This window comes from Corvus brachyrhynchos, unplaced genomic scaffold (assembly GCF_000691975.1).
Source record: "Corvus brachyrhynchos isolate BGI_N302 unplaced genomic scaffold, ASM69197v1 scaffold116, whole genome shotgun sequence".
In the NCBI taxonomy this organism is placed as follows: domain Eukaryota; kingdom Metazoa; phylum Chordata; class Aves; order Passeriformes; family Corvidae; genus Corvus; species Corvus brachyrhynchos.
Genome location: NW_008240221.1, coordinates 12197106 through 12222857, shown reverse-complemented (window position 1 = coordinate 12222857; position 25752 = coordinate 12197106). Strand labels below are relative to the sequence as shown.

General features: G+C 41.0%; 1 long non-coding RNA gene across 1 annotated transcript in view; it reads right to left on the bottom strand.

Annotated features, from left to right (window-relative positions):
- The window catches only part of LOC108449284, a 62267-nt gene that overhangs the window by 4675 nt on the left and 31840 nt on the right, over positions 1–25752 (bottom strand). Inside the window, exons 3-4 of the long non-coding RNA XR_001865433.1 lie at positions 11667–11773; positions 10994–10996 (exon numbers count right to left, since the gene is read on the bottom strand). This is a non-coding gene — a long non-coding RNA (uncharacterized LOC108449284). The remainder of the gene's footprint in view (positions 1–10993; positions 10997–11666; positions 11774–25752) is intronic.

The following is a 25752-nucleotide window of genomic DNA, read 5'->3' as shown; positions in this document are numbered from 1 at the left end:
CCTGCTGTGCCTTCAAGGAGCTCAGATGCTGATTCAGACCAGCCTCTCTTCAGTCATTACCTTCTGTAAATCTGGACCTTGCTATTCCTGGGGTTGGGGAGTGGTATGGACTAAGACCACTTCATCATTTTCTACACAACTTTCAGTTAAGTGTTCCTGGTGCACCTTCCTGGATTTTCAGACTCTCTAAGCCTGCTTTCCCTTCTGTTGCCCCAAAATGAACATTTTTTCCAGATGCCTGTGGCAGCAGCAGAAATAACCATCTTCCAAGAGTTATAAAACAGTCATATTAAATAATAGAGGTGAAAGCACTGTGCATGATTTCTGCAGAAGTCTTTTCAGTAGAACAGATAAATTTATTCACTGCATTATGGAACAGTTTGAGAAAACAAGATCATACAATGTACACTGCCTCTATTTAAATTGTTTCATTTCTATTCATGAGTGCTCTGATTAGATACACTGAAAATATCATCAGTAAGAAATAAATAATTCTGCAAAATTAATAGCTGTTGATTTCTTTTACCTGAAAATGTAAGTAGCATCTCATTCACACTAGACAAAGCTACTATAATTTGGATATATAGATCTTGTTGGTTCAAGTCCACAAAACACACAGAGACAGGTGTGCATCTACATTTTCTTAATATCAAGCAACTTCTACAAAATTTTAAGTTCTTTCATGAGTGGAGAAGGGCTAATATGCACTTTGCATGGAGAGGCTTAGTAGACAACCAGGGTTTTTTTTTTCCTGTAGCTGTTTTCGCCAAATAGAGGGTTGAGAGAAATAAATTGCTTTAAATGCAGAAAATTGTTCAGAAATGGTATTTTAGGGAATACAGGTGAATTTTCTGTATTGCACAAAATTAATCCACGCTCAGCAAATGCTCTGTAATTAGAAACACCTTTAGAAAGGAAGCAGCCAGATGTAACCCTCACGAACATCTTTACATTAAGGGAGCTACTAACCAACCCCAAACCAGCTTCCCCAGGACCTCCCTCCCTGTAAAGTATTTTCCCGAAGAAGCGTGGGAAGGGGTGGATTTGTGCAAATGGAGCAGAATGTATTATTTAGCAGAAATATCTGACTAATATTTTCTTTAGGAAAAAACAGACTAAAACACAGAGTTAATATTTTGTTTTAGACACTACAGAATGATGGATGACGAACGTCCACTCAGCTTAAGAACATCCAAGAAAAAGCCCTCTACATTTTGAAAAATTCATCCAGTTTGAGTCAACAATGAATTCTTCTTCTAAGAATCAAATATAATTGCTGTAACATTTCAAAAAAATTTAAATGCACAGCTCACTACCTTAAGAGCAGCCTGTTTGTACAGCAGCCAAGTGATACACCTCAGAGAGCTACTGTTAGCTACTGAAGGGAAGATAAATCAAGAAAATGCTGAGTTGAGGTGCCATTTGACAGTTATTAGCAGAACAGGAGTAATTTGATGAAGGAAAAAAATCTGACAAAATCTCAGTTCACAGCAACAGATTTTGGAAGCCTATTTGCACATAAATTGGAAAAAATAATTCTTGCATTAGAAACTGATGAAGATGAAACAATATACCCTAAATCCTAACATATTTGAAATTATTTTCTTTGATTCAAAGCTGATAATCCTGTAACAGGCAGTAACTAAACAGGGGCTTTACCAGACTTGCTCTGCATGTTGAAGAGACTGCACAGCCTGATCCTGATCTGGGGCCATTCAACTATCAGAATAACTGGATTTACTGCTATTCGCACCTTTGTTTTTGCCATTTGAAAGCATCTACAGTGCACAGAACACTGGGCTGTGTTTTAAGCATTAGCAGCATAAATATCCCCTGGTGTACCGTATACTTCACCACTTCTGCCTTCCCGTAAATCAAGCATACAGCCAATCATCTTTTTTATGTTGGACGCTAATGGCAACTCTATTATTCAAATTCAGGCTGTATAGAGCCACCTCTCCCGGGGATGTGAAGCAGCTCAGGAGCAGGCTTACTACTGAGCAAAGGAAGACTCAAATCTGGCCCTGATCTTCCCACTGCAACCCCACCACCTCTTCCAATTTATCTGCATCTTTCATTTTATCTTTTCCATGCAAAAGGCTTTTTAGAAAAAAACAAAACACCAAAACTCCTATAAGCAGGAAAAACAAATTAGAAAGCCTTTTCTGCTCTTAAAGAACCACCTCTTTGTGTCCTCATAAATGTTCAGTGTAAATGTTTTTGCTCACATACTCGTAAGCAGAGAAGCTGTTCTTTACTGCATTACAATTAGATGCATAGATAAGAGAAATCTTCCATGTCATTATATCAAACTCTTCTACAAACATACAAAGGGATTTTATAGACTGTTGTCTTTTCTGCTTACTACTGAATTCTCACACTCAGCACAAGATGCAGTAAAAGTGAGCAGTACCTTCGCTGTGTTTATCATGTCCTCCAAGAACCATTAAAAAAAACCAAATAAAACAACGTAGCTATGATTTCAGCAGCAGAAACTGTTCTCCCATGGGGTTTCTCTTTTTCCTCCCTCCCTCCACTCATCTTTCAGTTCATGAAGACAGGGAACGTGAAAACTAAATGGACTTATGTGTAAATAATTCATCTTTTCAGGCACATCAAACTAATACCTGAGTTCATGCAAGGGGCTGGCCAGATGTAGCTGATTCCAGTGGTATTTTAAACAGCATTCTGGAGAGCTAAGCACAAAAGGTTGTGAGGAAACGCTGAACAGCTGTGTTGATAGAGTTGTTTTTAAACAACACGTGTTGAAACTCTACCTATCCTTACTGAACACAGCTGACGGGGACACATTACCAGCCGTCCTGAACTGCCACTGCGTTTTGGAGACTCATGTCTGCACAAGAGAGGCTTGGTGAGCAGGGTGAGCTCTGGCACATCTTGGGAAGACGATGAGAATTACAAAAGCTGAGCATCATTTTCCTGCCAAGTAGCAGGAAAACATGTGGCAACATAAAGCATCTTTAGGAGCACGAGTCCCACAGGGCAGACATCCACACAAGCTGAGCTGATCCTGTGAGCCAAGTTGCTTTAAAACAAAGTCCCATGGGGACTGGGAAGTGAAGTGGTGGTAGTAACTCTGCTTCTCTTTAAGCCATGAAGGAAAATAGAAAGTATTTTGTGTATTTTTAAACATCCTAAGCACAAACAATGGATTAATTTTTGCGGGAAGTCCAGCAATTAACCTTTACTACCCTTGCAAGTCAAGTCATGTTTCTTGTGCTAAATAAACCATACCAAACTCCGGCGGCAAAAAAGAGCAAAAAGAAAATCTAGGGACTTGTGGTTTGGTTTTGTTTTCACTCTTTTAAAAGCCAAAATCTAACCTTTACATTCTGCTTGCTTTAATAACAAAAGTGGTCTCTCTCCTGCTAGAAGAGGCATCTGCAAAAGGGGACCAGGGAAATAGGGCTTGCGCACAACCAAGGTCTGTTCTTCTGATTTACAACAACTTCTCATTGTACAAACTGAATTAGAAAATGCAGCAAAGAAATACAATTAAATTTCAGGATAAAACAACCATTTTAGTAACAGTACTTTGCCTGCGTAGGAAGTGGTTGCTTAAAGTGAAGAAATCATTTTGCTATGTGGAAACCTTGAGCAGGTTAGTAACCCACTACTGTACCAGAGATTAATTTCTGCAGTCAGGTTTGTATCTTCAAATTCACTGAAGTGGAGATTTATTGCAACAAAAACAGAGAAAACCACTGGAGGGATATGTTGGAAGTGCAGCAGGGCAAAAGGAAAACTAACAGAAAATACAATATTCTTGGATTTGCAGTGCAACCTTCACTGATTTATTCCAAGAGAGTTTGTGTTTCCAGTTGAAATTAACATGGCTCATATGACTATAACTTAAATCACACAGAGATAAGATTTGGTGAAGAGTAAAGTTTTGCAGCATGGGCTTTGGATGACTTTCATTAGAAATAGCTCAAAATAACTTAAGAATTATCATCTTAATGACATGCTTACCCTTGAGGGGAAGTTTTGAGCCCTTCAGCAGAAAGCAACCTCACTGCAAGCAAGATTTTAATGGCTCTGAGTTACTGTTTATGCAGTGGGAGCTCTCCTTATCAAACATGTTTAAAAGCGTCCTCGTCCTAAAGTTGCCTTTACTGGGCATCCCATCACAAATTTATGCCTTCATGCTTTGCAGAGTAATTATGTCCATAGACCCACATAAGATGTCTGTGAGCAACATGGACTCTTCCACCTGGTTATTCTTCCCACATTATGTGGAAAAATTAAGTGCCTCATAGTCCTTGTGTGTGGAAGCCACTCTAAACCCAAATATACAACATTTTCTGTCTGTAAGGTATATATAAAACACATGTGATGAGGAAATGTGCATTAATTGATTCTGACAAAGAACCACCACAAAGCAGTCCATCATCATAATGAAATGCTTACAATAATCCCTTTCGAATTATAGTTCTGACCCTTGGTGATGTGGAAAACAGTATTTGTTTCCTTACTTCAAAAACCAAAAACACTTGCTGCAATCTTTTGCTTGAAAGTTCAAAACCGAAATTGTTCTCACTCCAGCCCAGCTGACAGCATTAATTGTGGAGAAGCTCGCTTCCAGAGGAAGTGGAATGTAAAAACAAAGTTGCTGTGACCTTAACAATAATCCTGTTTGCATATTACAATACATTTTCCTACTATAACAAGGCAAAGTCCCTTGTGTTCCGGTCAGAAAAAGTCATCTTCCAGTAAAAGCATACTGTGATCAATAACATTTTCTTAATATATTATGTTATCTCCCACTGAAACACTTTTTCACTTGGCATTTCAGGCTGCCGAGTAGGGGAAATTCATGACAAAACTAAGATAGTAAATGAGATACTGCAAATTAATTCCATCCAAGAGCAATCTTTTAGTTCGTGAGCAATTTGACAAGCCAGTGTTGTCTGACTGCAGCAGAAGCTTTCTCAGCTTTCAAATATACATGACACAGAAGAATCTGCTCCACTACCATACCGAACTTCACTTCAGCCTGCATAATTTTGTGTTAAAATACATTAGAGTTTCAACAGCCAACTCTGAGACCAGAACTGGCGGGGCATACTTTAAATATTAGTTTAGAAAACAGACTAAGAAGTCTGCCACATCAATCCTGTGAAATCCTGTTTTCAAGTTACAGCCTAAAGCATGGCAGGGCACAGGAATTCTGTGCTTCCTTAGAGGATTTGCCACAAACTCTCCTGCAACCTGACCCTGAAAAGGCCCAAGTGATGACAATGCCAGGTGAAGGATCTCAATTTGGTACTGGTAAGGTTCAAAGACAGCTTTATCACAATGGGCATTATAGTGAAGTGCTTCTCCATCTGCACATCTGAACTCGCTCTTGCTATGATGAGTAGCAGCTTTATTGCCCCCTTGGGGTTACTGTCCTTCCACAGGTTGAAAGGCTGACCTGCTGGCACACAGCCAGGAGCAGAGCCCATCATCATTTTAGCAACAGAAGCTGTGGATTTACTGAGAGCAATTGGTGTTCGGCATGGCCCAGGAAGGTGTGATCCCACAGGAAGGCTAGGGTGCCTGCAGGATATTGGGATATTGTCAGTAGGATTACCTACACACACCTGATCTCCGCACGATTAGGTGCAGAATCACTGCTGTATTAATATTTCAGCATAAGGAATAAGGGGCAGGCAGCTGTTCAATATTCATGCCGTAGCAATGCTCTCTGTATGAATTCTCTAGCAGGAACATGTAAAGGCTGCACCATTACCCCGAAGAGTTTACCATCCAAAACCCCAATTAAAGAGATCCTTTAGCATGTACCCTGTTTTAAGCTCACAGGGCAGGCTCACTGACTAATTGTATTCTTAGAGTGAAGGATGTGCTCCATTTTTTTACTAACTCAAGACTCATGTTGAAAACAACATAAAAGGAGTGGGAGAAAACAGATGAAAATTTAATTTATATCTGCAAATCCCAACACCTCACAAGATCAGAAACATGTAAAGGGCCAAAAAACTCATCTACCCAAGAAGTCATTCATAAAAGATAAACATCCTTTTTAAATGTGGAAGAAATTCATGCAGGGAAGATGCACAATACTCAGCTACAAAATAATTCCAAGAAGCTTCATGTACATTTGTGAGAAAGAGAAGGCAAAAATAAGATTGGTCCCACTGATAAGCAGGAATACAGATGGCATTATAAGCAAACTAGATGGGAAGGACAAAATAATCAGGGTTTTGAAGGACAGGACTAAGTTTATGTGGGTTCCTGGTTGTGGGTTTTTGTGATATTTTTTTCTTTTAAACAAAATAAATTAGGCAGCAAATCTTCATGTAAATGAGCACTTCTAAAACAGCCTTTCTAGGTGAATCATTTCTTTTACGATTAATAAAATCTGCAATCTGAGCAACAACATTCTGATGACTTTTTGCCATTTGCAATTATCGCTCATCCCAGCACCAGAAAGCTCATTATTATTAAAGCTGACAGAAAGAATACTTAACTGCTTTTATGAAAGGACTTACTTTTTAAAAGAATTAAGTTTCTAAGCTTTGTTTCTACTTCCAAATCTTCTGTGTGAAAAAAAGGCTATCCTAACAACCCTTGTGCTTGCCACCTTCGATTTCCAACGCATAATTTGGATAAAAGCATCCAATTTGTACAGTAACACAAGACATTACAGAATAACACTTCTTAGGTTTAAAAGCAGCCTACAAAGAATATGGAGTTAACATAAAGCTGTGCAACTACAAACATATAGTTTATATCATAAAAATATATATTTTAACTTTTTTATAGCACTTTTCTCCTAAGTAACTAAAAGCATTTAACAGTTACTGTAGGACTTGTAGTACTCTTGTGAATAAGAGTGAATAATCTCTATTTTAAAGGCATGGAAGTCAAGGCACGACTATTTCTAAGACAGCTGTGGAAAAGACAGGAACAGGAACCACATCCAACTCCAAGCTCTGTGACTAAATCCACGTCTATTTGACATGTATTATCTACAGGCAGAAAGAAACACAGGTGTTTTTGTTTTGGCACCTACAGAGATGTTAGAGTGAGTACTGTCTGTGCTTCACTCCATCCTTGCTCCCTGATATAACAGCACAGTAAAATCAGAGCCCTCTTTCAAAAAAAAAAAGAATAAAAAAACCTCAAACACCAACATAGATGCTGTTAAATGGATGCAAACTCAAAAAATACTGCCTGATTCATAGGTGCTTGGGAAACATTGATCTGAGCTCTTCATAATCATAGATCTCCAGTTTGTCATGATTTAGTGGATGGTTAAACGTCTGGAGCATGTGGTGAGCCAGGATCTTCCTAGGGTGTGCAGTAAGAGAGGCGACAGGTGCAAGCTATATGAAGGGAAAATCTGGTAAGAGATAAGGAAGAAGAATTCAGAGCAGGTGGTTAACCAGCAGGATGGCTGTGTGGGGAGGCTGCAGAGCCCTCATCCTCAGGAGTATTAAAGGACTTGCCTGGACATGGACACAGTCCTGAACAACCTGCCCTGCCTCTGCAGTTTGCCTGCTTCGAGCAGGAGTTTGGACAAGATGACCCCTCCAAGGTCATTCCCAAACTGAATTGTTCTTTGAATACCATCCCAAAGACAAGTGAGGTTGCTATTTGGTTTCTCTGCTGCATCCCAAAGCTTATCACAAATTCACACAAGAAGTGTGGCCCTGGATTTCTGGACTAACTTTTTCTACTTTATTCAGCTTGCTTCTTCTCCTGAAAGGGATAAAATGGAACAAATCCAAATCTTTGCTTTCAGCCACTTGAAAACTGTGAAAAATGAAAAGCAAAACACAATCACTGTGTTCAAGCTCCTAAAGACACGTGGTCATTTGAGGTCTCGCTTGGAGTTTACATACCTTCCTGACCCTCCCTCCTCCTAAGAAATACTCCAAAAAACAATCAGTCTGCTGTGCAGGGAGACCCACAGTTATTAAAATAACTTCATCACCAAAACAGCTCTCAACTTCATTTCAAATTCCTTCCCACCATTCGCACTGTTGTAAGTGAAAATTAATTCAGTTTGAACCAGAAAACACTGGGGTTAAGTACTTCTTCAACTGGAATACAAAATCTGCAACCACACGTGACTTTCAGGATATACAGGGCTACAGTCAACATGCAGAAATACTTTTTATATCCTTCAGAAAAACTGAGTTGAAAGGTCTTTTAAGGGGAACAGCTGAGTGAGGAATATCCAAAAATGGGTGAGACAGACAAGTGTGCAATGCCTACATGCAGCCCGCTACCAGAAGGAGACATGGAGAGTCCATCCTGGAACTCAGGCCCTTTTCAAACAACTTCTCACATGCAACAGAAGCCTCCAAGAGGAAGCCTGGATACACCTGCCTTCTCATTTCCAAATTACTAGTTTTCAAAATTCTTTTGTTATATATATGCTGTATAACCAGATCATAGGCACCATAGCAGAAACGCCCATGGGCATCCCACAGCCCAACAGAATCACTTTGCAGTAAGTGGATATTCAGCCTAAGATTATCCCAGACATTTCATACTGATGTGACTAGGAAATGTGGCAACTTATCACAAGCCAGATTTACTAGACATTCCCCACCACAGAAAGTGAATTAAACTGTCACTCATTTCTGTATGAGCTGCACTAGTGTAACTACTTCTTCTTGAGTTGGACAACACTTCTCTGAATTAAAGCCAAAACACTTTGTTGCAAGTTAAAAGTCTTTATCCTCCTTTCTGTACATTTTCTTTTCCTTTCCACTGCTCTTACTTTCTGCTCAATTATTTCTTCCCCTGACTTGGTATATTTACCCCTTTTTGCTCCACTTGCCCCCCCCCATTCTTTTGCTCCCCTCCTCAGTAGATATAAACAGAGGGATCTGGACAGGAGCTCCAGCCACGCTGGCCAAACTAGTAATTATGATATCAGCACTGAACTACTGCTGCCCTTTTGGTCCTTCCCTCAAAGTATCAGTCAGCAAAGCTTCCAGGAGCACAGGACTATGTCTCCTTTCCCCAGGAACCATTTGATCATCATGTCCAAGCTAAGGCTGAGACTGTATTCCTGAGTGTTTGTTCTCTGGCGTACCTCCCAACATATATACTCTATTAAAATACAGGAAAAGTGGATACATTACTCATCGTGAGGGTGATCAAAAAAAGAAAAAGAGCAGAACTACCACTACAATTACAGTTGTTGGCATTGCAATTTGTAGCATCACACACACACATACACATGCAGGGACAAACAAAAAGAAGGAATATAAAATATGTCTTGTTCATAAATCAGACTCAATTTCCAGAAACAGTTTCATATATGTATTATTATTATATACACTATTTATGGCTGTGTACTGGCAGTACAGAAAAAAGCATTAAATACACTCTCTCATACACACTTGTACACACCTAAGCATGCACAAAATTTCCTGATCTATTGTGAATAACAATGGTAAGAATTGAAAAAAGGATTCTAAATTATCAGAGCTACATGTAAAGCTTTAAGCTGGCTGCTCATGGAAATAAACACATTTCCGGAAGTGTTTCACTGTTTCCAGAGTACAGCTCACGCACATTTATGGGAAGAGGTTGCCAGAAACACTATGACGAGGATGCACTGGGGATACTGAGGTGTTCAATAAGGAATCCTGTGAAGAAAGAGCAAATGCTGGAAGTAGGGAATGCATGACAGTGTATGAGAAAGATTAAACAGACTGAAAAAATGAAAAATAAAGTAATATGGGACTTGGTAGTCTTGACAGACAGTGGGTACAATTTGAGCCAGCAACGTGCCCTTCAAAACCAAGCATGTCCATTCTGGGCTGCGTTGGTGAGACCACAGCCATCAGGCCCAGGGAAGAAATCCTCCCCTCCCCTGCAGGATTTGTGAGCCCTCCAGAACAAGAAGGCTTTGACATACTGGACAAAGTCCAATGGAGGATTACTGGTGGCTAGAACAGAGGTCTCTCCCAGATCTCACTAAGTTTTCCAATTCCCCAAAGGGAAGGTGCAAAGAGAACACAGTGAGCCTATCCTTGAAAGGGCAGCAATATGACAAGAATGAAGAAGCTGCAACAATGAAAATTCAAATTATAAATGAAGAAAATATCCTTCATCAGGTAGTGAAACATGGTAACAAGGGTCTAACAAAACTTTGGAGTCTGCACCCTTGCAGATACTCAAAACCCAACTGGATGTGGTCCTCTGCAACCTGTTTGAAGTGATCTTGCTCCAAGGAGGAGATTGGACTAGACAACTGCAGTTGTTTTCCAGCCTGAATTATACCAGAAAATTACGTATCTGGATGGAAGAAGCCAGATAGCTGATAAAAGAAGGCCAGGAGGACAAGAAACGGCATAAGAGGGTAAGATTAGCTCCATAACGAAAAAACAGAGAGAAGTGCAAAAAGAAGCTAGAAAAGGGAATAAAGCAAGAAAAATAGCAGGTTGAAACAGAAGGTGAAAGCAGAGGATCAAGACTGAGGAAGAGGCAAAAATAAAGAAAAATCAAATCTCTGTTCACAAAACTGAACTTCCCTCCTGTAGGCAGGAGGTGAAAAATTCCACAAGAGTCATTCAACAATGAAGTATTAAAGTTTCTACTGTCATGTGCGTAGTAGAATTGGATAAGAGAGGGAATCAGCTCTTTCTTTTCCCTCCCCATGACCCCAAGAAACCAACTAAACTTTAATCTCCCTTTTCCAAATATTTGAACTCAATCTTGCAAACTTCACGGATATTTTTACTACGTACACATGTCCTGGGGTGACGTTACGAAGCCGCTTTATTCCTTAACCGTGCGCTCAATGCCCAAGGACGCTGTGCCCTTAACATGGACCCAAGGGGGCAGTTGAACGGCTCAGCCCAATGGCTCCAGGGGCTCGGGAGGGAGTGGGCTGGGAGTGCTGTGCTGCTTTTTGGTTTCCGTTCTGTTCCAGCTAGCTGGGAAAAGGTTCTGTTGGGGTTTTTTTCTTGTTCTTTTTTCCCTTCCTTTCCCCTTGCCTCACTGCCTCCCTTCCCTCCTCGCTGGTCCGGGGAGCCTGCGGGGTGGGCCCAACTGGTCCCACACATTCCCTCTCTGGGAATTTGTTGTTTTTTGAGTAGTTTTTTATCCTGTTCTACCCTGTTTTGTGTGTTAATAAACAGTTTGGTTTCTTTTTCCCACTTTCACTTCTTGTGACCCGTTTGTCTCATTGACGGAGGAAAAGGGGAGGCCCTTTTCCCTTCGGAGGAGACACTCACTCCTGAGTGTTTCCTCCTGAAGTTTTGTCTCAATGACCGAGACAACACACTATGAAGAACATTTCACTTGGAATATAAAAATACATGCACTTTTATCAGCTTAAAACTCCAAGTTCACGACACCCAAATAAGCCTCTTACAGCTTTTTACAGTTTTATAAGATATGGTCCCATGAGTCTAGGCCTATATACACAAAAAATTTTGCTCCCTCTTGGAGCTACACCACCAAATTTAAATACTCCTGATCAGGTTTACAGCATTAGCATTTATCATGTTACAATATTTTTCTATTATAACACAGATGGTCAGTTGCACGTGCTGCAATAGGGACTTGCTGCCATCACTGAAAGTGAAAGCAGAGCCCAAATTGTGTTTGTGTAAGCAAGGAAGAGACCATGACCAAAAACCCACAAAAAAAAGAGACATCTGCACACTTACCCTGCGATATCCAGAATCTGTATCAAAATCAGCCTCAGGTGTAACAGTCAGTAAACAGGACAGCAAACCCTTGCATTTAGCAGAAGATTTCCGGGAAGCCAGATTACCTAGAAAGAGTTGAAAAGAGTTACTTTAATACACAAAGATGAGATCACCTATGCATAATGAGAACAGGCTTCAAATGAATCACAGCACCAGAAAAAAATAAAAAAGAAAGCTGCTCAATGGGAGACCACCATGATCAGCATGGAGAACTCAAACCCCAGAAGGCGACAGAAAATTTGTTACAAAGCACGGAGAGTTAGATGCTGATAGACGCTCAGGGTTTAGCAAAGAACATCTAATACCCAAGATAACATGGTGTTAACCCTCTAATCAAGGATGTGGAGGAGACCAGAAAGAGCACGATATTTTGCTTAATTAGTTGCTATCAAAGAGAGGATGAGTTCAAGCACTTGCAAAAACAAGGCAATCTAAGACTATTTAAAAGTTTAATAGCATTCTAGAGTCTTTGGTAACACACAGTTTGCCCATGAAATCAAAATAATCCCTGGAGATAAATTTAAAGGAATATATCTCATTTTAATGCACAGAGTAAAATGACTATTCATTAAAGCAAAGCAGTTTTATCCCTACATTCTCCATCTCACATGCAATACATATTGAAGTAATCTTTATGACAGGAAGTGGCATGTAATCCTGCAAGAATGAACTGCTGTTGTTATCTGTAAATCAATACAATTTTTTTTTTTAAGTGGATATAACAGTGTCTATTGATTTCATGTTTTTAGCACTGGAGTTTCAGTTTCTACCAAGAAGATTCTTACAATGACAAGATTGCTGCATACATGTAATTGAGTTGATACAATCTGAATCTGAAGTTTACAGTGCACTTCTCTCTGCAATGCAATCAGGGCTCCTGTCCCAATGCCTCAGCTTAAGCCTTTTTTTCCTTTTATATAATCTTTATATTTTGTGGCTTTATAATAATTTTGAAGTGGTAGAGTAACACTTCACTAATCCAACCTGCAAGCTATGGAAAGTTTACCATGCAGAAACATCCCCTTGGAAGTTATCTCCCTACCCTGCTAGGATATTATTTCGGAATATTTGTATGGCTTTTGTTATGTTTAAATATCCTGACCAAATAATTTCCCTTGTGAAAGCCTGAAACTGGTTCAGTGCTGAATATCTACAGCCCAAAGAGGTGTGGTGAAGTTGAGGATGGTAAGGGTACAAGAGACAGAAGCACACAGAGAAACTAAATGACTTATCCAAGGTCACTTTGTGGATCAGTCAGGCAATGAGCCCCATTAAGAGTTTAATAAAACTGCTAAATTCCTACTATATTTCTGCAAATGAAGCATATAGCAACTTTGGCTTGACTAGCTGACCAAATGGCTCATGCTGCAATGAATGATCTGTAATGAGAGCTGGCTGAGAGGCACAATGCACCATCAGCCTGAGAAACGAGGGAAAAAAAAAAGATCAGACCACTAAAAAAAAGTTTAAAAGGATGAGATTAGGGCTAGATGAATAACATCCCAAATCAGGTTAGGAAAGCTAAAGTGCTGAGAGAATTAAATCTGGCCAAGGACATCAAGGGCAACAACAAATGCTTCTATAGGTATTTCTGTGACAACAGGGAAGACTTGGGAAAATGTTGGCCCTCTCCAGAAGGAAAGGGGAAATCTAGTTACTTGGGATATGGAGAACATTAAGATAGTCAGTGACTTTTTTGCCTCAGTCTGCAGTCACAGGCGCTCCACCCACACCGCCCGAGTCTCAGGCAGGGACTGGGGGAGTGAAGAACCATCCGCTATGGGATAAGATCAGGGTCAAGACCATCTAAGGAATCTCAAGGTGTTCAAGGCCAGGTTGGATGTTGGTTAAGCAACCTGGCATAGTGGAAGGTGCCCTGCCCATGGCAGGGGGCTTGGAACTATATGACCTTTAAGGTTCCTTCCAACCCAAAGCATTCTATGATTCAATAAAACACATAGAACGTTTACATGCAGAAAAAACTGAGAGCTGTCTAACCACTAGCCAGCTACGCATTAGTTTCTTGAAAACATAAAATAATAAAAGAGGAAGCACATGAAAGGCTGGGGAAGGTGTGGATATATAAACATCTTAACCACATTACTGCTCATCATTACAGTTCATTCCATCATACAGAGCTCCATGCTCTTCCTGAGCCTGTCTTCTTCACAGGTCTAGATTCACTTTGGAGCTAAGGCTTTTCACATAGCTGGTCTACGTATTTATCTATTTAACACTTCTTGAATACATTGTTGTGACTTTTTAATTGAGTATTTCTGACTTTCACAAGATGACTAAGGAATATAGCATGGACTGCTTAAAAGCACTCAGACAAAAATAGAATCTTTTCTTAGTTTTGCTTTTAGTTTGTTGAAAAGAGCATTGTTTTCATGAGGCAGTTTATGGAAAGGAAAGAAAAAAGGGGAAATTACTCAGGGGAGCAATTTCTGTTTTGCATGGTGACTCATCACATCATAGTTACCCTATCATCTCCAAGGGCAACACTAGGCCAGAGCTACTCTGAAAGATCTCCTTAGGGAAACACACACTTCTCCAAGCCACCTCAGGACTCTCGCTCCAGAACTTCACAGAACAGGAAAAAACCTTTGAGAGTAATAAAAATAAAATGGGTTTCAGATAGGGAAGAAGCCTGAGAAGCCAATGACAGTTTTGCATGAAGGAAACCTTCTTCTATCTCACCTCAATAATGAAAGACATGAAGAATATTTACAAAGCATATTGCAGGCTCTAGACAGTGATACAGAAAGGCAAAACAGAACTCAGAGCTGGATATGGGACATCTGAAGAAAGAAGAATCAGAAGGAAACGAAGGAGCAAGAAACGCAATTACTTGTCACCATGAAAATGGTATGCAAAGACATGCCAAAGTTCAAAATCTGTTTGCTTACTCTTGGACACACAGTTCCAGAGAAGTGCAAAAATTATTTGGGGAAATACGACGACAGACTTAATGGTCTTTAACATACTGCAATTTACATTATTTACTAGCATTTGGGTGAGTTTTGCTTCCCCTGTGTTAGAAAATCTTGGCTGTTTATAGGAAGGGATTTTAAGCTCACCAAAACTTTACTGCAGTTACCATTGAGGGGGAGCAACACCTGCCAGGCAGTTCTGAACCACTAAAATAAAATATTGAAACTGGAAAAGGCAGAAACACAGCAAGGAGCTTTCAACAGCAAACCCAAAGGTTGTCTCTCATCATAGCATACTATCCTGCACAGAAGTAAAACCTCTATTCCCTCCATTCAATTGTCTTGAAGGTGCCTTACAGAAGCCTACAGCAGCAGCCTCATCTCTCCTTCAGGAGCCTAACTACCACAAAATGGACAGGTTAAGTATTCTGTCCTGTGCCTAAGCTTCTAAATTAAGTAACTTGAAGCAACTGGATCTAAAGCTACCTACTTTAGACACTGCATCTCTTCCTTCCCGAAGCAGAGAGCTCTTTCTTCAGGTTAAATCAGCTGCAGGCCATGGTATAGAAGGTTGGCATCAGCTCACCTCTCATCAAAATGAACATCTTCATGAAGGGATGGAATAATCAAAAGTGCCTTTGGCATGAAAGACCTGGTCAGTGAGAAGCAGGTCTGGATCTTTTGGAGAGAGCAGCTGTTATCAGTTGGACTCCCCTCTACAGTTCTGGGTTGGCTAAAGAAGAATTCTCATCAAGGAGAATTGCCCCAGCAAACGATGAGATATGGTGACAGCACAAGCAGCTAGCAGAAAGCTCAGCTCTAAGTAGTAAATCAGAAAAGAGGGTGAGGGAAACAATGATTTCATATGATGTCAAGCCAAACCCACAATTTTTTTATGCAGCAAGACACTGTTTCAGAGCTTCTCTGTCACAGACAAAGTATCCAAAAGCAATACAGCGGATCTGAAGAAAGGTAAGGAGCAGGCAGCAACATCTGGCAACTCAGTACTGTAGTGAGGAACTCATTGTTCCAGAGCCTCCCTGAATAAGAGATCACTTAACAGCAGAGGTACACAACATGGACAACACTGAGGATGCAATGCTTCATGCAGTGCCTTCCCACATCTCACTTGTGGTTGAAAAAAGCATTTGGAAAAGACGAAGGATAAAGCCAAGGATGTGGATATAGTTACTGTAGGTTAATTAACCAGAAAAAGTTAACACAAAAATATTTTATGAAAGCTTGCCTGTGCAGACAAGCTATAAATCAACTCTGAAGCACAAAGTGCTTTAAAAATGCCCTTTACAAGATGCTCTGCCCTGTGAACAACCTCCCCCATGTCAGGTACCACAGCCTGGGGCAGGGGCTGAAGAACAGGAACGAAATACTGGCCAGCGAACACCCTCTCTTTACAAATAAACAAGGCAAAGGAAAGCAAATCGGGGGGGGGGAAGACTCCAACATAAAGTACAAACTTCCTAGGCAAGCTATGTAGAAGTTTCATAGGCAGCAGAAGCGTGCTATAGGCAGTGTATCTGCCAAATCACAACAGTCACTGCACACAGCCGAGCTGAGCACGCCTGGGAAGCTGTATGGACACGAGAGGTAAATACGGACCAACACCCCCAAAGCTGTCAGTGCTGCCAGGTAAGGGACAACTGTGTGCTGTTATATTACTCTGTTATCTTTGGCATGTTTAGCATGAAAAGCTCTATAATGCCCGGTGTGACCTGTTGTCCTACTGTTGCCAGAACTGAGCAAGTGGTCTGAGAAGAGACTAATTACAGATCCCACAAGAAGCTACACAGAAGTTCACCAGAGCTGCAGCCAAGAGCTGCAGGCTGGGATAGAAAAAATAAAACGCAGGGCTGGAAATGAAGGATGCATCCATTTTCACAGTCCAATCTGACTTTACTGGAAGGAGTGACTGCTCTGCACCATGATGTCTCCAGAATACTATTGTTATGTTTACCCTAATATATTATTTATTACAGAATTTGCAGCTCTCTCTTTTCCCCAACTGACAACCAGCCAACTACTAATTTGCAAGCTAAAATGCTGCGAGGTCTGCAGATCCCAGGGCATTTGCAAGCCATAAGAATTCTAAAATGCTTGGGAACAGCCTGGCAATGCTGCCAGTCCTCACTAAGGTCCAAAGAATTTAAGCCACAGCCACCTAAACTAAGGAACTACCTGAGAAAAAATGACTTGAGAAGAATGTCTGCACATGCACAATGTTCAAATATTTATAGAAAACTTTTTAGCAGCAACAAATGAGAGCATCCCTGTACTATCAGCTCTGAGTTTGAAATGGTAATTGCTGGATACCTGAGGCTACTTGGCATGTTTTACTGAAAGTTTCTCACAATCACACTCACATCTCTGAAAACAGGCTGGGAACTGTGAACATCTCTTTATCAAAGATTTACACACACACAGTAACCCTGAGGTCACTCTGTGCAATAGCTGAAGTCCTCCAAAATCGAATGCTGGCCTGTGCCTCAAAGCGTTAAGAAGTGGAAAGGGAAGGGGGAAATAATATTCACATATACACTGACAAATAAACTCCTCCTATGACATCACATAACTTTTGAGAAAACATTTGTGGTTTAGAACTGGCTGTTGAGTTTGTATTCCTGCCTGGATAATCACTTCTTTAAAAGGAAGTATACACCAATAATATTCACGGGGAGCTTCATAAGAGCTTGGCAAACAGTTCTGACAAAACAAAAACCTCAAACAGAAGGATTACTCATAAAATGCTACATCAACAACTCTTGACAGACATCTGGATTATGCTGCTCTTTAAAGGGGAAAAACAAAGATGTCACTTCGAAGTTTAAATGGAAACAGTGAAATATGCCATTAAAAATACCACATCATAAACAAAGCTATTTTTGCAAACTCAAATGCAATGAGCAATTATGACAAAGTTTGCCAAGATAATTTACAGATGCATTTTTATTTAAAAAATGCTTTCAAAACACTAAAAGATGTACAGATATTACAGGTTAGTAATGAGTTTATAGACCTCGAGGATCAGATAGACAGCATTAATAACCTATCAAGTCCCATCTTTTTCTTTAAAAAAGAAAAGTTGATGCTGGAAATGAAGTTAAAGCATACACACTAAACCAACTGAGTTTCAGAAAGAAATGCAGAGAGACACTTTAGGAGCCCATCCTCAGAGCATGTAATTCACTATCCCTCCCCTAAACCACGTTAAACATAGAATTGCTTTATCCAGATGACATTAAGCTCTGTGGTATGCTGTACTTAAGACTCAAAATGAGATCACTATGAGGATGCAAGTAAAAACTTTAACTCATTTCAAGTTTATTTGTTTTTTAATTCCCGTTAAAAGCTCAAGGAAAGCTATTGATATGTCTGGGCTTCAAAAAAAGATATGTAAACTATTCCCATGCAAAAATAAAGCACTGAAAAGACTGTTTATTCAAAAATTACAGGGCTCTAATGGATCATGTATGTTCAGTTAAAAATTCTTAACCCTGATAGTGAGGGTTCTTTGAAAACAAATACATACAGTCTGGAAAAAAGGGTAGATTGCCTTAGAGTCAACTTCACAATTCATTGAAGTCCACTACGTTTGCTGGAGATTGGATGAAGGTCACAGAATCACAGAATGGTTTGACTAGAAGGGACCTTAAAAATCATCTCATCCCACCTCCCTTGCCATGGGCAGGGACACCTTCCACTAGACCAGGCCGCTCCAAGCCCCATCAAACCTGGCCTTGGAACACTTCCAGGAATGGGACAGCCATAGCATCTCTGGGCAACCCGTACCAGGGCCTAACCACGCTCACAGGAAAAAATTTCTTTCTAATACTTAATCCAAATCTGCTCTTCCATTTTAAAGCCATTCCCCCTTGTCCCATCACTGCATGCCCGTGTAAGAAATACCTTTCCCCTTCCTTATTGCTGCCTTCCAGCACCTGAAGGGGGCACATAAGGTCTCCCTGAAACCTTCTCTTCTCCAGGCTGAACAACCCCAGTTCCCTCAGTCTTTCTTCACAGGAGAGATGCTCCAGCCCTGTGATCATCTTTATGGCCCTAATAACAAGATCCTTGGTGACTTTAAGCTGCAAGTGCACTCTGCTGGATCATGTCCAGCCTCTCACACACAAGCACTCCCAGGGCTGCTCTCAATCCATTCTCTACCTGTCTTGTATTTGTGCTTGGGATTGCCCTGATCCAGGTGCAGGAGGACCTGGCACTTGACCTTGCTGAACTTCATGAGGTTCCCACAGTCCCACCTCCCAAGCCTGTGCAGGTCCCTCAGGATGGCCTCCCTTCCCTCCAGCGTGTCACCTGCAGCACACAGCTCAGTGTCACCAGCAAACCTGCTGAGGGTGCCTCAGTCCCACTGTCCATGCTGCCAACAAAGACATTAAACAGCACTGGTCCCAAAACTGACCCCTGAGGAATGCAGCTCATCACTGCTCTCCATTTGGATATTGACCCCTTGACCCCAACTCTGAGTGCAACCAACCAGCCAATTCTTTATCCACCAAGCAGTCCAGCCATCAAATTCATGTCTCCATAGTTTATAGACAAAAATGTCACATGGAACAGCATCAAATACTTTGCACAAGTCCAGGTAGATTACATCAGTTGTGCTTCCCCGATCTACCACTGATCTTAACCCCATCATAGAAGGTCACCAGATTTGTTAGGCATGACTTGCCCTCAGTGAAGTCATGCTGGCTGTCACCAGTCATCTCGTGATTTTCCATGTGCCTTAGCATAGTTTCCAGGAGAATCTGCTCCATGACCTTGCCAGGCACTGAGATAAGACTGACAGGTTTATAGCTCCCCATGTCTTCCTTTTTTCAAATATTTCTTTTTTTCCAGTCAGTGGGAGCTTCATGAGACTGAAAAAACTTATCAATCTGATGCATGGTGGTTTTAGTGACATCATCCACCAGTTCCCTAAGAATCCGTGGATACATTTCGTCAGGTCTCATGGACTTGTGCCCCTGCAGCTTCCTTAGATGTTCTCAAATTTGTCATCTCCAACAGCAGGTGGTTCTTAATTCCACCAATCACCGCCTTTAGCATCTGCAACTCAGGCAGTGTGGCTGGAACACCTGTCCGTGAAGACCAATGCAGAAAAATCACCTGTCCCTGCCCTCCTTTTAATTCTGTCCCATAAGCCCCCCCAATCAGCTTCTCACCACTCCCCAGGCAGAGCTCCATGCCCTCCAGCTGGCCATTTACACTTCTTCCTCATCTCCACTTCCTGCACTTCCTAAAGAGCCTGCTTCCTTCTATTCCAACACTCCCGCCACAGGAACCAGCCCGGCATGTCTCCACAATGCCAGTAAGATCATGGCCCTGCAGGCATGCACATCTCTAACTCCTCTTGTTTATTCCCCTCGCCACATCTGCACAGTGGCATTAAGATGGGCACCTGAGGAAGCTGGCTTGGGTTCAGGTGCTCTCCTGCAGACCTGCAATCCCTTCTCCAAGCTCAGGGCATTTCTTGCTGGCACTGCCATCAAACTGACAGGAGTGGGATGGATTGAGGTTCCTCTCCACTGGCAACTTTAGTTTAAAGGCCTCTAAACTTCTAGTTTAAAAGTAGCAGGCAAGTAAGCACATTTGTTGAAGCATCTTTATTTCTTTACTGAAGAAAAGACCAGCAAAGATACCTTCTTCTGAAATAGTTTGAAGGCATTGAGATTAAAAGACTGAAAGTTTTAGGACAGCTTGGCTAACACATTTTCCCAATGTCAATGCTTCACTGAAGCAGCTGGAGAGACTCACAGTCAAAGCATTGAAACATTTGAGACTGAGAAGACCTCAACTTCTTTGACACCATGAACTGACTTTCTGCAGTTCAATGTCTTTTCCAGATATTTGTCAAAAGTCAAGAGAAGCAGAACAAAGCCTGTTGGTTTGCCATTTCCTGGTTGCTTTTAATACAAAGTCCTACTCTTCTGGTAAGACTCTCAGAGACTGCTGGGGAGTCAGGTAACTTAACCAACTGCAGGTGATGTAAGGGCAGCCAGATCCTGCCTTTTGCAGTGTGGGAGAAATGCTATTAGGCAGCTGGAGAGCAGCAGGATAGGATCAGGCTGCTGCAAAAAAAAGTCAGGATGGTGGCAAAGTAAGTACTTGGCTCTTCAGAGTCTTTGTGTCCCTCCTCGTCTTATGTGAAGCCCTGCGCAACGCCAAGAAACCAAGCAGGAACTGCACTTGGTTCACAATGTACCAGAGACATGAGGGATGATGACAGCTCATTCTGTTGAGTCTGATGCTACAAAAAGGAAAGTGAGAGCAAAGTACCATAGCTTGGGAACAACAGCCTGTGCTCAAAAGGGCAAAAGCAACCATTTCTCTTACGATATGAACTAAGGTACAGAGTAGTCTGAAGGGTGAAAGGGTAACCAAGGTGATAACACTGCTACAGTGTAGTATGACCAGCAACATGCTGCATCCCAAAAAGATTTTCAAAACCATCAGTGTCTACCTAGAGGATTTACCCTTTGGATATAGAAGGATTGACAGACGTCACCTCTGATTCCCCAAAAACAGGCTATATTTTTGTAACGAGTCTGAGAGCTTGACCAGAACAGGGAAAACCATATCCTCTTCACAGGGACCAACATACTTTTTACAGACTGCATAATTGTAGCAGTCCTTTTTTGACTTCAGTCTGATTCTCTTGCGTATTATAAGGCACAGGACTTAATTTGTTGCCTTTTTCAGGAAGAAAAAACCCCAAACTTCTAGTGATGCCTTCTGGGTCACTGGCAAAAGATTTTAGTGATTAATTGTTCTGGCTGTCAAAGCCTATTTGGGTTTATTATTATTATTATTATTATTATTTATTTTGAAATTTCTTGGCTTTCATTTCTAGACAACGAATCTTGCTATATTTTTGTTTAACAGAGTGAAGACTCTTCCTTTTTTAAACTTTACCAAACAGGTAAATTCTTTCTCTTGGATAAGGGTAACGAATTTTAGTGATTAATTGTTCTGGCTGTCAAAGCCTATTTGGGTTTATTATTATTATTATTATTATTATTTATTTTGAAATTTCTTGGCTTTCATTTCTAGACAACGAATCTTGCTATATTTTTGTTTAACAGAGTGAAGACTCTTCCTTTTTTAAACTTTAACAAATAGGTAAATTCTTTCTCTTGGATAAGGGTAACGAGTGTCAGCAAGAAATCCCAGTGGCTGAAAGGCATGTTTTTCCACCCTTAGCCATCATGATCTTCTACTCTACCTCTACTCTACTCACTATCTGATCCACCTCCTAGAGGTGCAGACAGACCTGAACACAACATTCTGTGAGTGTCTGCCGTATGGTCAGACCCAGACTTGGCACAGCCTCCCTCAAGTTCTCCTATGGATCTACACAGATACTGTTGACATAGGCAACAAAGTGCTTTGTCCAACAAGCTCATGTTCCCCCTACTGTCAGCTTGAGGTGGAGAAATGGCCCTCTCTCCTCTCCCCTGACTTCAGAGGGAGTCCAGGACAATTGGCTTAGGAAAGTGTGCAAAACTGTGAACAGCTGAAGCTGGGCAAACTCAGTTCCCATCCCTCACACCTGCCAAATCAAATCATATCTATGTTTCTATATTGTTCTTGTTTCTTAATCAAATTGGTGTCACCAAGTCAAATGCCTTGTAGAAGCCATAAATATCAAACTTGCAATCACATTAAAAACACTTGATAGGTATCAGCTTAGCTTGACAGGATTTATTTTCTATAAGCACACGTTGACCGGCATTAATTATAATTCTCTTACTCAACCCTTTACCAGCTGTCCCATTTATTACACCCCAATTCGCTATTAAAATGACAAGACTCAAACCCTCACATCTTTGAGGCACAGATCTTGGCCACTCTTCCAAAGTAATGATCCAAACTTCCAAAGCTGACTGCCAGTACCACACCAAAGCAATGGAGCCCTAAATCCCCTCTCTCCACCTCCCAAACCCAACACTAAAAAAAACCTGTGGCTTAATTTAATTTGTGATCCCCAAAGAAACAGCAGAACAAACAGATCAGTTACAAAAGATCCCCTTCAGAGTAAAGAGAAGAAAGCAAGCAAAAACAGAAGAGGAAGTGTGGGAGGTGCACAGGTTACAGTCAATCAAACTTTGGATTCCATGAGAATAATTAGAAAAAGAAGCAATTCCTTCACAGCGAGAATTTGTTCTCCAGATGCAAATTGTTAAATTTAGCACATATGACCATCACAGAATTCATTCAATTGTATGAGGAGATCATGCTGATAAAATTGAGCTGCTAGATTTAATTTAAGAATTAGGTTATATAAAAACATAGGGCTTAGGCTTTTTACATATGGTAAAAATGCAGTGGGTAGCCTGAGCACTAACCTTCCCTAACGAGAGTCAGCACTACTTGTAGTCATCCAGATGCATACATACAAGATAAGTGGAGAAAAATCTTTTTCCTAGAGGATTTAAATTATCCTGGCCATCACATATTTTCAGTTGCACACTTGGTGGGTGACACGAGTGCTACCTCCAGCACCTCCCAACTAGCAAGTTTCCTCAGTAAGCTTGGAGGACAGTTTCCACACAACTACTCTGAATTGAGGCATTACAGCAAATCATTTTACATCATTAAATTACTGCCATCTTCCTCATGCTTTGCCATATCTGTGGAGACAAAGTGTAGTGCTTCCTTTGATGCTCCCATTTACAGCTCTGGCTAAAACGTGCAAGTTCAGCAGCTACACAGATAGCGGAGAGCTTGCCTGTGTCTTAACAAACCAGCACTAGCACAGGCAGGAAGATACTCATTTTTACAAGTCAGATAGCACCCATGGAGAAGACTACTGTTATTTGTCTTACAGCCTCAGGCAGTGTCCTACAGCCTGTCATCAAAGGCTTTAAATAAGACTACCATACTCCCATTTATTGACATAGAGAATATGCTGACGACAGAGAGTATGTACGATGATCATGCTCCAGCACCAGGGAATGCTGCTGTTTACATACTTATTTTTTAACTCATGGCCTAACAGCAATGTCAGGATTAGTACAAAAGCCTACTCTCCCAGCTCCAGCTCTCAGGTGATGTACTTTTCAGGTGGAAGCTCTCCATCTCATCTTTCACCTTCATCCAAGTGCTCCTCAATCAGTGCCCTCTCTTACGGTCCACATTTGTCACATGCGTAATTCAGAGACTCTCGAAACACTCCCTGCCTTCACATGACTAGTCCAGACAATGCTCTGGTCCTAGACCACTTCCACAAATGCCTTGCTAGAGGTACACACTGTTGAGGAGAAAGTCTATCAAAACTGTTTTGTTTCTGCAATAACTAGGATTCATAGATGTGCAAAATAATGAATTTTCTAACACTCCATGAATGTTGTCCACGCTCTAAAGAATTTCAAATGCGTTGGTCTCTCATGACCCATCAAACAGGGAAATCCAGTTAACAGTATAACAGAAAATGCTTCTTGTCTCATGTTTAACCAATTCTTCCCTCCTACACATCAAATCCCATTGTGTATGTCAATCCATCAGTTACTAACTCCCAACTAGATTACTGCAACTCCTATGGAAACATGGACATGACCTCATACCTAATAGAACAAAGTCAATTTATCTCTGGTATCTCAAGCATAGAAGTCACAGTTTGACACCAGGCCCTCAATCCCATACTGAGATGCACTATGAGCAAGCACCCATCACCAGAGAAAAACACTATTGCTCCAAATTCCAGAAGTATGACTGAAAAAATGGCCATTTTAATCAAAATGTCAGGGACAGTGCAGGATCTTAATCTACACCTCAGCTGATATGGATCTCTGGACTCACCCGTTTCTATGGACTCGTTCTCCCAAACTGCAACAGACAGCCCCGGAATTAATCTTTGTGATTGCAAGGGTAAGTTCTTACCATGAGAACAGTGCGGCCATAGGTTATTAATGAGAGTCCTGATCAACTGCATATTCAGTCCAAATCATTTGCTGAAAAGTTATCCTCCTATAGGCTATATAAATACATAATACATCTACATTAACCTGGGTGACACTGGAGCAGCCTTTCCAGCAATCTGGACTACTTTATCTCCAAAGTAGACTCTTATACCTCATTTGAGTGAGTGAGCACACATTTTAAATAATGACGAGAGACTCCAATTTTCACATTTTCATGGATGCAGTGTCAAATCTATTTGTAATAGGATCATCTATTATCTGTCAGTACTGAGCAAACTAGGTGAGAAAATAATGGTTAGTAGTATATTGTCTGGAATCCTGATGAAAATTAGCAGGAGGTAAGTGAAGTTGTTGAAAACAAAAGTGTTACTTGTTGATTGCTTAATGCAGCCTGACTTGACTTAAGCTATTTCTAATAGAAGATCAGAAGTGATTGGGGCTTTTTTTGTTCAGCAGAAGTTAATTTTCTCCGCCCATTCAATTTTAAACATGGAATATTTCATCCACTGAAGCACTCCTGTTCTTCACACAGTAGACCCGTTTCAAGCAAAACTTAGACCAGTGTCAGAGAGGAAGAAATGCTGTTACCAACTCATTAGAGAAGTACTGAATCTGCAAGTTTCACCCATTTCATTCAGGCCCTTTATGGCTGCCATGTGGACAGATACACTGCTCTTTATCCAGACTCCCCATAGGTTACAGAGAGAGCTGGAAGGCTGGAATATCTCCTTGTTCATTTTCTCATCTCCAGCCTACAAAATCAAGGTGAACACAACACACTTAGACTTACTGCCCCAAGGTTTTCCTTCTTGGAGAGAAAAAAAAATAGATCAGCACATATGTGTGTGTTGATTAGCAATACACCAGATTATGGACCACTACAGCCCTCAGTGCAGCATCAGCCTCTCTGAAACCACACAAAAGAAATACTCGGTGGTAAGGACACCCATCCCTCTCTTGGTCTCTTATCTCTTCTTCATGTTCATAAACTGTGTTCAGGTGTGAGTTTCATACCACTGTCACCTCCTACCACAGCTCAAGTCTTCAACTGCTTTCAGGGCTGCTGCTAAAAGCAGTGCTGGAAAAGCTGCTGGAAGCCAACACCGAGGAATTGGGCTTCGCTTCCTAGATCCACTCAAAGCTTGTGCTGGCCAATGG